Below are 14776 nucleotides of genomic sequence, written 5' to 3' on the forward strand. Positions count from 1 at the left end.
CTCCGCCATCTTACATTCCCGCCCCGCGCGCGGCTCTAAATTATCCAGCGCCGGGGAGGCGGGGTTAGCAGCGAAGTCCACACCCCCCCCCGCCCGGATTAGCTGAGCGGGAGCGAGGGGCCGGCCCCTCCCTGTAGCTCGGCCTCCCTCCGGTTCTCCAGGTATTGGCTGGAGCGCATGAGGTGGGCGGGGCTACTTCTTGGCCTCGCCCCCTGTAGCTAAGCTGCCCGGAGAGCTGACTGGAGCGCGGGGAGATGACTGGGGGTGGAGGGACGTGGGTGGAGGGATGACGCGGAGATCATTCCCGCTAGCGGGAAATCAGCCACGCTTGCTTTTTTTTTTTTTTCTTCCTCAGCGCGAGAAAGTAAGTCTGGCTCTGGTTTACAGTTTGCTTTAAAAAAATCTATTCATCAGGATGGCAGCCACATGAGTTTGCATGTTTCTGAACACCATTTTTCTCTCTTAATAAGGATGGGGCTGAATTAAAGCACTTTTACATCACAGAGGCGCATCCAAAGGGCTTGTTTGCCCTTTGCAATTGAACAGCCTGAAAGACAAATCTTAAGGGGAAAAGTGACTGAAGGCATGCCACCTGAATCATCCAGAGGCACTGCCAGAGAAAGTTGCGTTTTGTTTCTTAACGCTGCGACCAAGTATATTCAAACAAGTGAAGGACTGTGGATTTTCCAAAATATCTAGGCAATAAGGGTCTGATTTATGTTACTCTTGGAAAGGAAAGAAAAAACAATGCAATGGAACTTCAGATGAGGAGTCCTGAAGAGATCAGAAAACCCGGTTTTTAGTCCAGTCTCCCTCCTGTGAGCTTCGAAGTCATATCTGCATTTTGTTAACGAGGCTTTTGCACCATGTCTTATTATTTTTATAATGATCCTTGCTAATTGTACCAAAGTGAGCTTTTATTCTTACACCATGCTTTTGTTAGGCATATTCCAACCATGGTTTAGGAGAAGAGAAAAATCATACAGTTCTAGAATCAAAAGTGACTGTAGTGCTCATAATTACCAATTATAAAAATAGAGATCATCTAGTCTACTAACTTCATTTTACATATGATGCAACTGGGACCCAGAGTGGGGAAGGGATTTGTCTAGGTGGCAAAGGCAGGAAATTCTCAAAGCAGCAAAGCAGCATCCTATCTTTCTCTTACTGCCATTTTCAGCAATGTCCATGGAGGACCTCTCCTCTGACCTTTTGCATACTTTCACATGTTCAGAAATTTAATATAGGCCCACGTGTATAGGAATACTCAGAGAAGGAAGCAGACTGCAGGGCAGAATATTAGTAGTCTCCCATCATAGTTCATCCATCAAATATTTACTGAGTGCTTTATTGCATACAAGGCAGTGTACTAGGTCTTGAGGGGACTACAAAGTATTTGCCCCCAAGGAATTCATTCATTCAATAAATATTCATGGAACACTTTTTATGAGCCAGGCCCTATGTATATGCATGAGAATACAGTAGTAAACAATCAAACCCCACCCCCCATGGAGTTTACATTTTTCAAACAATAAACATACAAATAAAGAAAAGGCATAGTATCACAAATGGTGATAAGTGCTGTAAAGAAAAATAGGCAAGGGAAGTGGGATAATGTGTCAGGGTGTAGGGGACAGGAGTATAATTTTAAGTAGGGTGGTCAGAGAAGGCCTATCTGGAAAGATAACATGTGAGCTAAGGCCTGAAGGAGATTAAAAAAAAAGAGGCATGTTGATAACTGAGTTAGACAGAGCCAAAGGCAAGGGCAAAGCCCCTAAGGTGGAAGTGTTTGACTGGCTTGAGGAACACTAGCGCAGGGTGAATGTTGTGGGGTGGGGGGTAGTATGTACCTATAAGAGAAAATAAGCAAAGTAAGATCATCAAGATAAGAGTGATTGGAAGGAGAATATCCACTATGCAGGACCTTGTAGGTTATTGTAAGGGTTTTCCTTTTACTGAATAAAGGTTTTTAACAAAGAGTGAGATAATCTGCCTCCCCTTTTAAAAGGATCAGGGCAGCTTCTGAGAACAGAATGTAGGAGGCAGGGTAGGAAGCAGGGAGACCAATTAGAAGCGGGCTTCCTAGGTGGGGGATTAAACATTGATACAAATAATTACAAGTCATGATACAATTTAACACACTGCCATGAAGAAGCCTGTGTGTTTGGGTAAAGAGTAAGCTTCTACAACAATGAATCTAAAATGAAGCAGCTCAAGTAAGGCAAATTGTTTCTCTCTTACATAACAGTCTGGCTGCTCTAGGCCAGTGGGACAGTCCTGCTCCGTGCAAGGTCATGTGCACATCCACATTCTCACTTATGGAAGGGAGAAAGAGACAAGGTCCAGGCAAGGGATTTCTTTTTTAAGCAAGTGAGGTGGAATTTGTCCACCTTTCTCTCACATCCCTTTGGCAAGAGTTTAGTTGCAAGTCACACCTAACTGCAGGAAAGATTAGGAAATGTTTTGAGAGGCGAGTGGATTTTGCAGAGGCAACTAGAAGTCAGTCTCCCACAAGGCCAAAATAAAGTGCTATGCAGGTCCAGAGGTAAAAGATATCATCTCTGAATGGGGTATCCTGGGAGGTATTTTTGGAGGTTGAAGCTCATGAACTAGGCCTTGAAAAATGGGTAGGGTTTTTGACAGGCAATCGTTGTGAGGAGGTGGGTCTCCCCAAGCAGGAAGCCAAGGTGAGGAAGCAGAGAGAAGTTTTGAAGAAAGGGAAGTAGCCTATTTTGGCTGGAGTATCAGTTACCATGTTGGGACTTCATTCTGCAGGCAATGGGAAGCCATTGACTGCTCTGGAGTAAAGGAATGACGTGATCGTAACTGTGCTTTAGGTAAATTTGTCTGTGTATTGTGAAGAATAGGGAAGAGATTGGAGACAGACAAACCAGATTGAGAGAGCAAGTTAGTAATGACCCACAGCTACTAAGCCAGTAGCTATAGGGTTTAAGAAGAGGAATGGTAGAGACATTGTAAATTTCAACCTTTTGGCGATCATGGACCCCTTTGAGAATTTTATGAACACTATGGATTCTCTCCAGATACCGGTATACCTCATTTTATTGCCCTTTGCTTTATTGTACTTCACAGACATTGTGCTTTTTACATATTGAAGGTTTGTGGCAACCCTGTATTGAGCAAATCTATCAGTGACATTTTTCCAACAGCAAGTGCTCACTTAGTGTCTCTGTGTCACATTTTGGTAATTCTCAAACTATTTAAAACTTCATTATTATTATATATTATTATTATATCTGTTATGGTGACCTGTGATCAGTGATCTTTGATGTTATTATTATAATTATTTTGGGACACTATGAACCATGCCTATATAAGACAGTGAACTTAGCTGATAAACGGGTGTGTTCTGACTGCTACACCAACTGGCCATTCTCTCTGCCTCTCCTAGGGCCTCCCTATTCCCTGAGATAAAACAGTATTGAAATTAGGCCAAGTAGGCTAGGCGCGGTGGCTCACACCTATAATCCTAGCACTCTGGGAGGCAGAGGTGGGTGGATCCTTTGAGTTCAGGAGTTTGAGACCAGCCTCGCAAGAGCGAGATCCCATCTCTACTAAAAATAGAAGGAAATTGGCTGGAAAACTAAAAATATATAGCAAAAGTTAGCCGAGCATGGTGGCACATACCTGTAGTCCCAGCTACTTGGGAGGCTGAGGCAAGAGGATCACTTGAGCCCAGGAGTTTGAGGTTGCTGTGAGCTAGGCTGATGCCACGGCACTCTAGTCCAGGCAAGAGTGAGACTCTGTCTCAAAAAAATAAAATAAAATAAAAAACAAATTAGGTCAAGTAATAACCCTACAATGGCTTCTAAGTGTCCAAGTGAAAGGAAGACTTCTGTTTCTCTCACTTTAAATCAAAAGCTGGAAATGATTAAGCTTTGTGAGGAAGGCATGTCAAAAAGCAAGACAGGTGGAAAGCTAGGTAGGCCTCTTTGCCAATTAGCCAAGTTGTGAATGCAAAGGAAAAAAGTTCTTTATTTTCTTTTTTTGAGACAAGGTCTCGCTCTGTTGCCCAGGCTGGAGTGCAGTGGCACAATAATTGCTCACTGCAGTCTCCAACTCCTGGACTCAAGCAATTTTCCTGCATCAGCCTTCCGAGTAGCTAAGACTTCAGGTATGCATCACCATGCCTGGCTAATTTTTCTATTTTTTTGTAGAGGTAGGATCTCACTATTGCCCAGGCTGTTCTCAAACCCCTGGGCTCAAGTGATCCTCCCACCTTGATCTCCCAAAGTGCTGGGATTATAGGCATGAGCCACCATCCCTGGCCAAGGAAAAGGTCTTGCAGGAATTAAAAGTACTACTCCAATGAACACACAAATGATAAGAAAACAAAACAGCCTTATTGCTGATATGGAGAAAGATTTAGTGATCGGGGCTGGTCCAAATACAGTGGTGTTTACAACTAATTGATCAAACAAGTTACAGATTCCTTTGTTCCTTCTCCATTCCCACTGGTTCACTTGACCAGCCTAAACAAACAAACAAACAAATACAACAAACCAACAAAAATCACAAGATTTATCATCCGAATAGAAGATCAAACCAGTCACCACTCTCCCTTAAGACAAACCCTAATTCAGAGCAAGGCCCTAACTCTCTTCAATTCCAGGAAGGCTGAGAGAGGTGAGGAATCTGCAAAAGTAAAGTATGAAGCTAGCAGAAGTTGGTTCATGAGGTTTAAGAAAAGAAGCCATCTCCATGACATAAAAGTGCAGGGTGGAGCTGGGCACAGGGCTCACGCCTATAATCCTAGCACTCTGGGAGGCCGAGGTGGATCATTTGAGCTTGGGAGTTCGAGACCAGCCTGAGCAAGAGTGAGACCCTGTCCCTACTAAAAATAGAAAGAAATTAGCTGGACAACTAAAAATATATAGAAAAAATTAGCAGGGCATGGTGGCGCATGCCTGTAGTCCCAGCTACTGGGGAGGCTGAGGCAGGAGGATTGCTTGAGCCCAGGAGTTTGAGGTTGCTGTGGGCTAGGCTGACGCCATGGCACCCTAGTGCGGGCAACAGAGTGAGAGTCTTGCCTCAAAAACAAAACAAAACAAAACAAAAAACTTGCAGGGTGAAGCAGCAAGTGCTGATGTAGATAGAAGCTGTAGCAAGTTATCCAGAAGGTCTAGCTAAGATAATTGATGAAGGTAGCTACACTAAACAATAGATTTTCAGTGGAGATGAAACGGCCTTCTATTGGAAGAAGATGCCATTTAGGACTTTCATAGTTAGAGAGAAGTCAGTGCTTGACTTCAAAACTTCAAAGGACAGGCTGACTCTTGTTAGGTGTAAATGCAGCTGGTGACTTTTTTTTTTTCCTCCCAAACACCAAGTTTGGAGCTGGTGACTTTAAGTTGAAGCCAATGCTCATGTACCATTCCCCAAATCCCAAGGTCTTTAAGAATTAGGTTAAATCTACTCTGCTTATGCTCTACAAAGGGAACAACAAAGCCTGGATGACAGCACGTCTGTTTATAGCGTGGGTTACTGAACTTTTTTTTGGACACAGTCTCACTGTGTCACCCAGGCTAGAGTGCAGTGGCACAATCTAGCTCACTGCAACCTCCAACGCCTGGGCTCAAGTGATCCTCCTGCCTCAGCCTGTTGAGTAGCTAGAACTACAGGCACTCATGACCATACCTGACTAATTTTTTCTATTTTTGGTAGAGACGGGGGTCTCACTCTTGCTCAGGCTGGTCTCGAACTCTTGAGCTGAAGTGATCCTCCTGCCTTGGCCTCTCAGAATGCTAGATTATGGGTGTGAGAAACCATGCCTAGCTGATTTACTGAATATTTTAAGCCCACTATTGAGGCCTACTGCTCAAAAATAAAGATTCTTTTCAAAACACTACTGCTCATTGTCAATGCACCTACTCATCCAAGAGTTCTGATGGAGATGTGCAAGGAGATTAATGTTTTCATGACTGCTAACACAACATCCATTCTGCAGCCCATGGATCAAGGAGTAATTTTGACTTTCAAGTCTTATTTTTTTAAAGAAATACATTTTGTAGAGCTATAGCTGCCATAGATAGTGATTTCTTTGATGGATCTGGGCAAAGTAAATTGAAAATCTTCTGGAAAGGATTCACCATTCTAGACGCCATTAAGAACATTTGTGATTCGTGGGAGGATGTCAAAATTATCAACACTAACAGGAGTTTGGAAGATATTGATTCTAGCCCTCATGGATGACTTAAGGGGTTCAAGACTTCAAGGGAAGAAGTAACTGCAGATGTGGTGGAAATACCAAGAGAAGTAGGATTAGAAGTGGAGCCTGGAGATGTGCCCGAATTGCAGCAATCTCATGATAAAATCTGAACAGAGGAGCATTTGCTTCTTATGGATGAGCACAGAAAGAGGTTTCTTGAGATGGAATCTACTTCTGGTGAAGATGCTGCGAACATTGTTGAAATGACAACAAAGGATTTAGAATATGACATAAACTTAGTTGATAAAGCAGTGGGCAGAATTTGAGAAGACTGACTCCAATTTTGAAAGAAATTTTATAGTGGGTAAAATGCTATCAAACAGCATTATATGCTACAGAGAAATCCTTTGTGAAAGGAAGAGTCAATTGATGCAGCAAGCTGCATTGTCTTATTTTAAGAAATTGACAGCCACCCCACTCTTCAGCAGCCACCACCTGATTAGTCAGCAGCCATCAACATCAAGGCAAAACCCTACACCCTTCACAGACATTGCGTTTGCAAAGATTATGACTCCCTGAAAGCTCAGATGACTGTTTGCATCTTTTAGCAATGAACTATTTTTTAATTAAGGTATGTACATTCCTTTTTCAGACATAATATTATTGCACACTTAATAGACTACAGTATAGTGAACCAAAAAATTTGTGTGACTCACTTATTGTGACATTTGATTTATTGCAGTGATCTGGAACTGAGCCCACAATATCACCAAGGTATGCCTGTAAATGACCATAGAAACCTGGACTCATTAGATTAAAATAAACATCCCATTAGGGCAAAAAGTAAGTACTGTCATCTGATTGGTATTCCAGAATGTAAATGGATATGGAAACAGTGCTGTTTGTTATCTTTGCCCCTTATTCCTCTTTGGAAAGGTAAACAGAGTCGGCGTATGTGGGAAAGAATTAGTCTTTGGGGGCAGGTGGACCTTCTTAGGCAATATCTATAGCACAATAGTCCTGGGGCGGTGGAATTGAGAGGAGATTTGAATTAATTTAGAAAAAAATGTCCTCAAACCTTTAGGGATGAAAGAGCACAGACAAATTAGACCATCAGAATAGGGACAGTGTAGGTGTCAGGTAGGCATTAGGATCATAAGAGGTGAGGTTTTTTTTTTTGTAAATGTTATGTTCAACTTTTTAAAAAGTTTTTTATTAAAAATTTTAATTGACACATAATAATTGTACATATTTATGGGATACATGGTGATCTTTTTTCCCTATTTTTTTCTTTATTTTTTTTATAATTTTCAAATTAACAAAAAAGACAAAGTCTCACTGTGCTCAGGCTGGTGTCCAACCCCTGAGCTGCAGCGATCCTTCCGCCTCGGCCTCCTAGAAAGCTAGGATTAAAGGCGTGAGCCACCATGCCTGGCCACACAGTGATCTTTTGATACATATAATGTATAGTGATCAGATCAGGGTAATAGCATATTTATCATCTCAAACATTTATCATTGGGAACATTCAGTATCCTCTTTTTAGCTATTTGAAACTGTATAATATATTATTCTTAACTATAGTCATCCTGCAGTGGTATAGAAAACTAGAATTTATTCCTTCTATCTAGCTATAATTTTATATCCTTTAACAAATCTCTCCCTATCCCTCCCTTCCCCCTACCCTTCCCAGCCTCTAATATCCTCCGTTCTACTTTCTGCTTAACGTAATATCCTCCAGTTCCATGCATGTTGTTGTCTCTTTTTTTTTTTTTTTTTTTTTTTGAGACAGAGTCTCACTTTGTTGCCCAGGCTAGAGTGAGTGCCGTGGCGTCAGCCTAGCTCACAGCAACCTCAAACTCCTGGGCTCAAGCGATCCTCCTGCCTCAGCCTCCCGAGTAGCTGGGACTACAGGCATGCACCACTATGCCTGGCTAATTTTTCTATATATATATTTTTAGTTGTCCATATAATTTTTTTTCTATTTTTAGTAGAGACGGGGTCTCGCTCTTGCTCAGGCTGGTCTCGAACTCCTGACCTTGAGCGATCCACCCGCCTCGGCCTCCCAGAGTGCTAGGATTACAGGCATGAGCCACCACGCCCGGCCGCATGTTGTTGTCAATGACAGTGTTTCATGGCTGAATAGTATTCCATTGTGTATGTATACCACATTTTCGCTATCCATTCATTTGTTGTTGGACACCTAGGTTGATTCCGTATTTTGGCTATTGTGAAAAGTGCTGCAATAAATATGGGAGTGCAAATATCGCTTTAACATACTGATTTCCTTTCCTTTAGATAAATGCCCAGTAGTGAGATTGCTGGATCCTATGGTAGTTTTATTTGCAGGGTTTATTTTTTTTCCTTTTTGAGGCAGGGTCTCACTTTGTCACCTAGGCTAGAGTGCAGTGGCGTCATCATAGCTCACTGCAACTTCAAACTATGGGACTCAAGCAATCTTCCTGCCTTAGCCTCCCTAGTAGCTGTGACTACAGGTACATGCCACCACACCTGGCTATTTAAAAATGTTTTCTGTAAAGACCTGGTCTTGCTATGGTGCTCAGGCTGGTCTTAAACGCCTGGCCTCAAGCAATCCTCCTGCCTGGGCCTCCCACCTCCCAAAGTGCTAGGATTACAGGCATGATCCACCATGCCTGGCCTTTATCTGTAGTTTTTTGAGGAACTTCCATACTGTCCTCCATAGTGGATGTACTAGTTTACATTCCCACCAGCAGTGCATAAGAGTTCCCTTTTCTCTGCATCCTCATCAGCATTTGTTAATTTTTGTCTTTTTGATAATAGCCATCCTAACTGGGGTAAGATGATACCTCATTGTGGTTTTGATTTGCATTTCCCTGATGATTAATGATGTTGAACATTTTTTCATATATTTTTTTGGCTATTTTTATGTCTTCTTTTGAGACATGTCTGTTCAGATCATTTGCCCATTTATTTATTCAGATTGTTTGTTTCTTTGCCAGCAAATGTTTGAGTTCCTTGTATGTTCTGGATATTAATCCCCTGTTGGATGAATAGTTTGCAAATATTTTCTCCAATTCTGTAGGTCATCTTTTCACTCTGTTGATGATTGTTTCCTTTGCTGTGCAGAAGCTTTTTAGTTTGATGTAATACCATTTGTCTATTTTTGCTTTTGTTGCCTGTGTTTTGAGGTCTTATTCATAAAATCTTTCCCCAGATCAATATCCTGAAATGTTCCCCCTGTATTTTCCTCTAGTAGTTTTGAGTCTTACATTTAGGTCTTTCATCCATTTTGCATTGATTTTTGTATAAGCTGAGAAGTGGGGGTGTAGTTTCATTCTTCTGCATATGGAGATTCAGTTTTCCCAGAACCATTCATTAAAGAGACTGTCCTTTCCTCAATGTCTGTTCTTGGTGCCCTTGTCAAAAATCAGTTGGCTGTAGATACGTGGCTTAATTTCAGGGTTCTCTATTCTGTTCCATTGGTCTATGTATCTGTTTTTATGCCACCCCATGCTGTTTTGGTTACTACAGATTTGAGGTATATTTTGAAGTCTGTATTGCCTCCAGCTTTGTTCTTTTCACTCAGGATTGCCTGGCTATTTGGGGTCTTTTGTGGTTCTATATAAATTTTAGGATTTTTTTTTCTATTTCTGTGAAGAATGTCATTAATATTTTGATAAGGATTATGTTGAATCTGTAGATTGCTTTAAGTAGTAAGAGCTGAGGTTTTCTTTTTTTTTTCTTTTTTTACTTTATCATCAGCCAGCTTACTCTAGAGAAGGAGATGAGGTTTTAAAAAGCGTGGCTAAAGCCAGGTGAGGTGGCATGCACCTGTGGTCCTAGCAATTTGGGATGCTGAGGCAAGAGGATTGCTTAAGGCCAGGAATTTGAGGCTGCTGTGTATTATGATTGCACATATGAAATAGCCGCTATATGCCAGCCTGGGCAACATAGCGAGACCCTGGGCAACATAGTTTTGTCTCCAAAACAAAAAACAAAAACAAAAATGTGGCTAGGTTGTGTAAATCATGGTGGGTTCTATAAATTTGATATACTGTAATTCAAAAGAAATGTGCTGAGGTCCTCTATTCCAGATCTTCTTGAGTGTGGGCATAGAGAATTTACAATACGCTATCCTTTCCTTTGCGCAGACAAGACAGGTATTAATACTTACAGAAATAAGGTTATTAATGGGGGCATGGGAAATGCAATCAAATTGAGAGGACCTGGGAAGAGTCTTGCAGGAAATGGCTGAGGGAGGATCAAGGATCACAACCTGAGTATAGAGAACAGAGAGAAATGCTTTAACAAAGGCAAGGGCAAGTGAATGTATGTATGGGGTGAGATGAGATGAGAGTGTGTTAAGAGCTCAGGCAAGATCCTTACAATGTTTTCTGGAGTTAAAGAGAGACAGAGAGAGAGTGCACTCAGGCAAGAAAGGCAACTAGAAGCCTGCGATGGTCAGTTTTAGGTGTCAACTTTACCATGCTTTGGTCCCAGTTATAGAATCAAACACTGGTCCAGGTGTTGCTGTGAAGATATTTTGTAGATGTGATTAAATATTCATAATGAGTTGACTTTAAATGAAGGAGATTGTCCTAGATCATCTGGGTGGGCCTGATTCAATCCGCTAAAAGGCCTTAAGAACAGAACTGAGGCTTCTCTGAGGAAAAAGAAATTCCACCTGTGGACAGCAGTTTCAACTCATGTCCAGAGTCCCAGTCTGCCTTTCCCCCCACTTTTTTTTTTCCCCAGACAGGGTCTCACTCTGTTGCCCAGGCTAGAGTGGCATGATCATAGCTTACTGCAACCTCAACCTCCTGGGCTCAAGCAATCCTCCTGCCTCAGCCTCCCAAATAGCTGGGACTGTAGGCACGCGCCACCACACCTAGTAAATTTTTGTTTTTTGTAAAGATGGGATCTTGCTCTTGCTCAGGCTGGTCTTGAACTCCTGGCCTCAAGCGATCCTCCTGCCTCTGCCTCCCAGAGTGCTGGGATCATAGGTGTGAGCCACCATGCCCAGCCAAGCCTGCCCTTCCTGATGCCTTCCCCATGGATTTCAGACTAGCCTAGCCAGCCCCACAATAATGTAGGCCAATTCCTTACAACAAATCCCTTAATATGCATCTCCTACTGGTTTTCTTTCTCTAGTTGACCTTGACTGATAAAAAACCAGACTGTGGAGAGCTTTGAATACCAGTTTGAGGGTGTTGAGTGTAAGGGCTGGAGTCCTGATGAGGGGAGCTCTGATCCATGACCTGGAGGGAAAGGGAAGGGAAGAGCACTTATTTTTCTAGAAAATGCTGAGGTATGCCCTCTTGCCCATATTTCATATTTCCAACTAGCTCCAAAGCACAGGGCCTCTGGGAGAATTATGTAAACACTCTCCTCATTGGAAGGGCTCCTTCTCTCCTCCCACCTTGTTGGGTGTTTCTGCCTGTCTGGTTTTGCTTCCCTCTGAGATACCAGGCATGTTAGGAGAGTCTAAATCCATCCATTTGTCCAATCAGTCATTTCTTCTGCAGGCATTTCTTGGGCAGCAACTATGGACAAAGTACTGTAAAAAATGCTCAGCCTCTGACCTGGGCGCGGTGGCTCACGCCTGTTATCCTAGCATTCTGGGAGGCCGAGGCGGGAGGATCGTTTGAGCTCAGGAGTTTGAGACCAGCCTGAGCAAGAGTAAGACCCCATCTCTACTTAAAAAATAGAAAGAAATTAGCTGGACAACTAAAAATATATAGAAAAAATTAGCCAAGCGCAGTGGCACATGCCTGTAGTCCCAGCTACTCGGGAGGCTGAGGCAGGAGGATCGCTTGAGCCCAGGAGTTTGAGGTTGCTGTGAGCTAGGCTGACACCACGGCACTCTAGCCCAGGCAACAAAGTGAGACTCTGTCTCAAAAAAAAAAAAAAAGAAAGAAAGAAAAGAAAAGAAAAAAAAGAAATGCTCAGCCTCTGGATTATAGAAATCAATAAAATATGGCCCTTATCCTCAAGAAACTTTACAAACAGACTTGTAGATGACTAACTTTAACAGCAGACAGAGAGAAAGAAGCCCCCTCCTCTGCTCCCTGCAGGACTAGAAGGAGGTAGTTGCAGCAAAATCTTCCTTTTCTAGGCCTGCCATTTTGAACCCAGTGCACTGAGCTTCTTCCAGCATCAGCTTTGACTAGCTGGGCTTCCTTGTCATCTTCGAGCAACCTTTCCCACTCCTTCTGGGCAGCATTTCTTTCAGAATATTTTCTGTTTTCTATCTCCTGTCTGTGTCTGTTTTAATTTTTTTCCTCTTGAGGCTAGCGTGACCTGCCCTGGTTGTTCATATTCCCCCGCCCTGGCCTTCTCAGCCAACTCCCAATTCAATGCCGAAGTGATAGCAGGTGGGTGTTTCATTTTTGTAAGCACACCAGAGAGCTTTTAAAAGCCACCACAAAGCCTGTCACATCTGTAGAAACTGCCTGACCTGCTGCAGCCCACGCTGAGCTCACCAGCTCTCAGGAGTCGGCCCTTCCACTGGGCCCTGGGCTGCCAATCTTATGTTCTCTGTGTCTGTCTTCAGCGAGAATGTAAGCTGTCTGGAGGCAGAGGCCACGTAGCTCCTCCAGCCTCACATAGGTCAGCCTCAGAGTGGATGCATTTTATTTTAGCTAGTTAGCTTTCTTTCTTTCTTTCTTTCTTTTTTTTTTTGGAGACAGGGTCTCGCTCTGTAGCCCAGGCTGGAGCGCAGTGGTGTCATCATAGCTCACTGCAGCCTCAAACTCCTGGGCTCAAGCAATCCTCCCGCCTCAGCCTCCCGAGTAGCTGGGACCACAGGCAAGCACCACCATGCCTGGTTAATGTTTTTTCTTGTAGAGACAAGGTGTGGACACATTTTAAACACTTAAGGATAACACTTAAGGATTTGGACTGAAAAGCTGGACTGACACCAAAGATATATTAGGAGGTGACTATTAATGGCTTTTCAAAAGGATTCAACACTGGAGCCCTTTGAAAGAGCAAAGGACTTATATATAAATCATGGTTTTTATTAACAAAACTCTGTCTTAAAATGAATCCTGTTCGGGAAGATTTATCTCATAAAACAAAGTTTGCTTGTTTTATCTTAGGTAGGATTTGGCTGAAATCTTTAGATGTGTTTCACTCTTCTAGAGTTCCCGTGAGTAGGTTTCTTGTGAATGTAGGTGTTATTGTACAAGGTCAGTGTCATAGGGAGCTAGAATCATGTAGGGATTTAAAATATGCCAGATTTCAATCCTTCTTGACAGAAGGTGATTAGATGAAAACAGCAGGGACAAGTGGGCTTTTTGTAGTTTGTTCTGGTGTTTAACTTTTGTTAACTGGGGAGTTCTCCCAGTTTAATTACTGACCAGGGGACTGTTGGGTGGTGCCAGAAGTACTTGCCTTTGCTTAAAAATGCTTCAGCGAAATAATGTAGAGAAAAATATTTTTAAAAAATGAATAGGCCCTCTAGTTCAACTCATTCATTTTATATAGCAAGACATTGACAGCCAGAGAGGGGAAGTGAATGGCCAAGGTCACACAGCTAGTTCTTGGAAGAACTGCAAACAGAATTAAAGTCTTCTGGCTCCTGGTGTAGGGCTCTTGCTTGCAGCTCCGTTACAGAGCCAAGCTAGCATGGGCTCAGGGCTGCAGAACTGCAAATCAAATCAAAGTCTCTTTCATTGTTCAGCAGGGGAAAATCTCTCCAGTTTCCACTTGGTTCTTTGAGGCTTTTCAGATCCCCGGAGGCCTTGTACATTCCCACTGTGCCAGGTTAGGAAAGGGGCAGGAGGGCTTGTCCTTGCACTCTGGCTTTACTACCAATTCCTCCGTCCTTGGTGGCCAAGGCCATATAGCATTTTTTGGCCTATAAGTCAAACTAGGACGCGGGAATTGCATTCACTTCCAAGAAACTGCAAAAACAGCTTGCCCATACTGCAGATTTATTCTCAAATTTATATGAGAGAGGGAGGGGCAGATGGGATCTTTAGTTTGCAAGGGGGCAGGCTGAGGGATTGAGTGATTAGGGTTCTAGAGAAGGCAAAGAGAACAGATGTTACCTCAGTGGCTTGGGCACTCCCCACTGTCATAATCCCATAACTGAGAGGAGAAATTTCTGACAGCCACATTACCAAGGTCACATAGCATGCGTATCAATTAAAAGATCAGATTCATTGCAGCCTGCATTGGCTATGACTGTATTTCTGACTTTGTAGGAAGCTCTTAGGCCCAGCACACAGTGGTTATTCAGTTAATTAGATGGCTCAAAACCTAACATACGCCCATGATACCAGTTTTTGCCTGGGGAGAGGAAGAGGAGCAGGAGGTCATTTTGAGGGGAGATGATATGGTTTGGACGTTTGGACCCTCCAAATCTCATGTTGAAATTTGAACTCCAGTGTTGGAGGTGAGCCTAATGGGAGTTGTTTGGGTCATGGCGGTGGGTCCCTCATTTGGTGCCTTCCTGCTGTAATGAGTGAGTTCTTGCTCTATTAGTTTGCAAGAGAGGGGGTTGTTTAAAAGAGCCTGGCACCCCTCCTCTCTCTCTTCCTCCCTCTGTCACCATGTGACATGCCTGCTCCCCCTTCACCTTCCACTTTGATTGGAAGCTCCCCGAAGTCCTCGCCAGAAG

The sequence above is a fragment of the Eulemur rufifrons genome, chromosome 30 (assembly GCF_041146395.1).
Source record: "Eulemur rufifrons isolate Redbay chromosome 30, OSU_ERuf_1, whole genome shotgun sequence".
Lineage (NCBI taxonomy): Eukaryota > Metazoa > Chordata > Mammalia > Primates > Lemuridae > Eulemur > Eulemur rufifrons.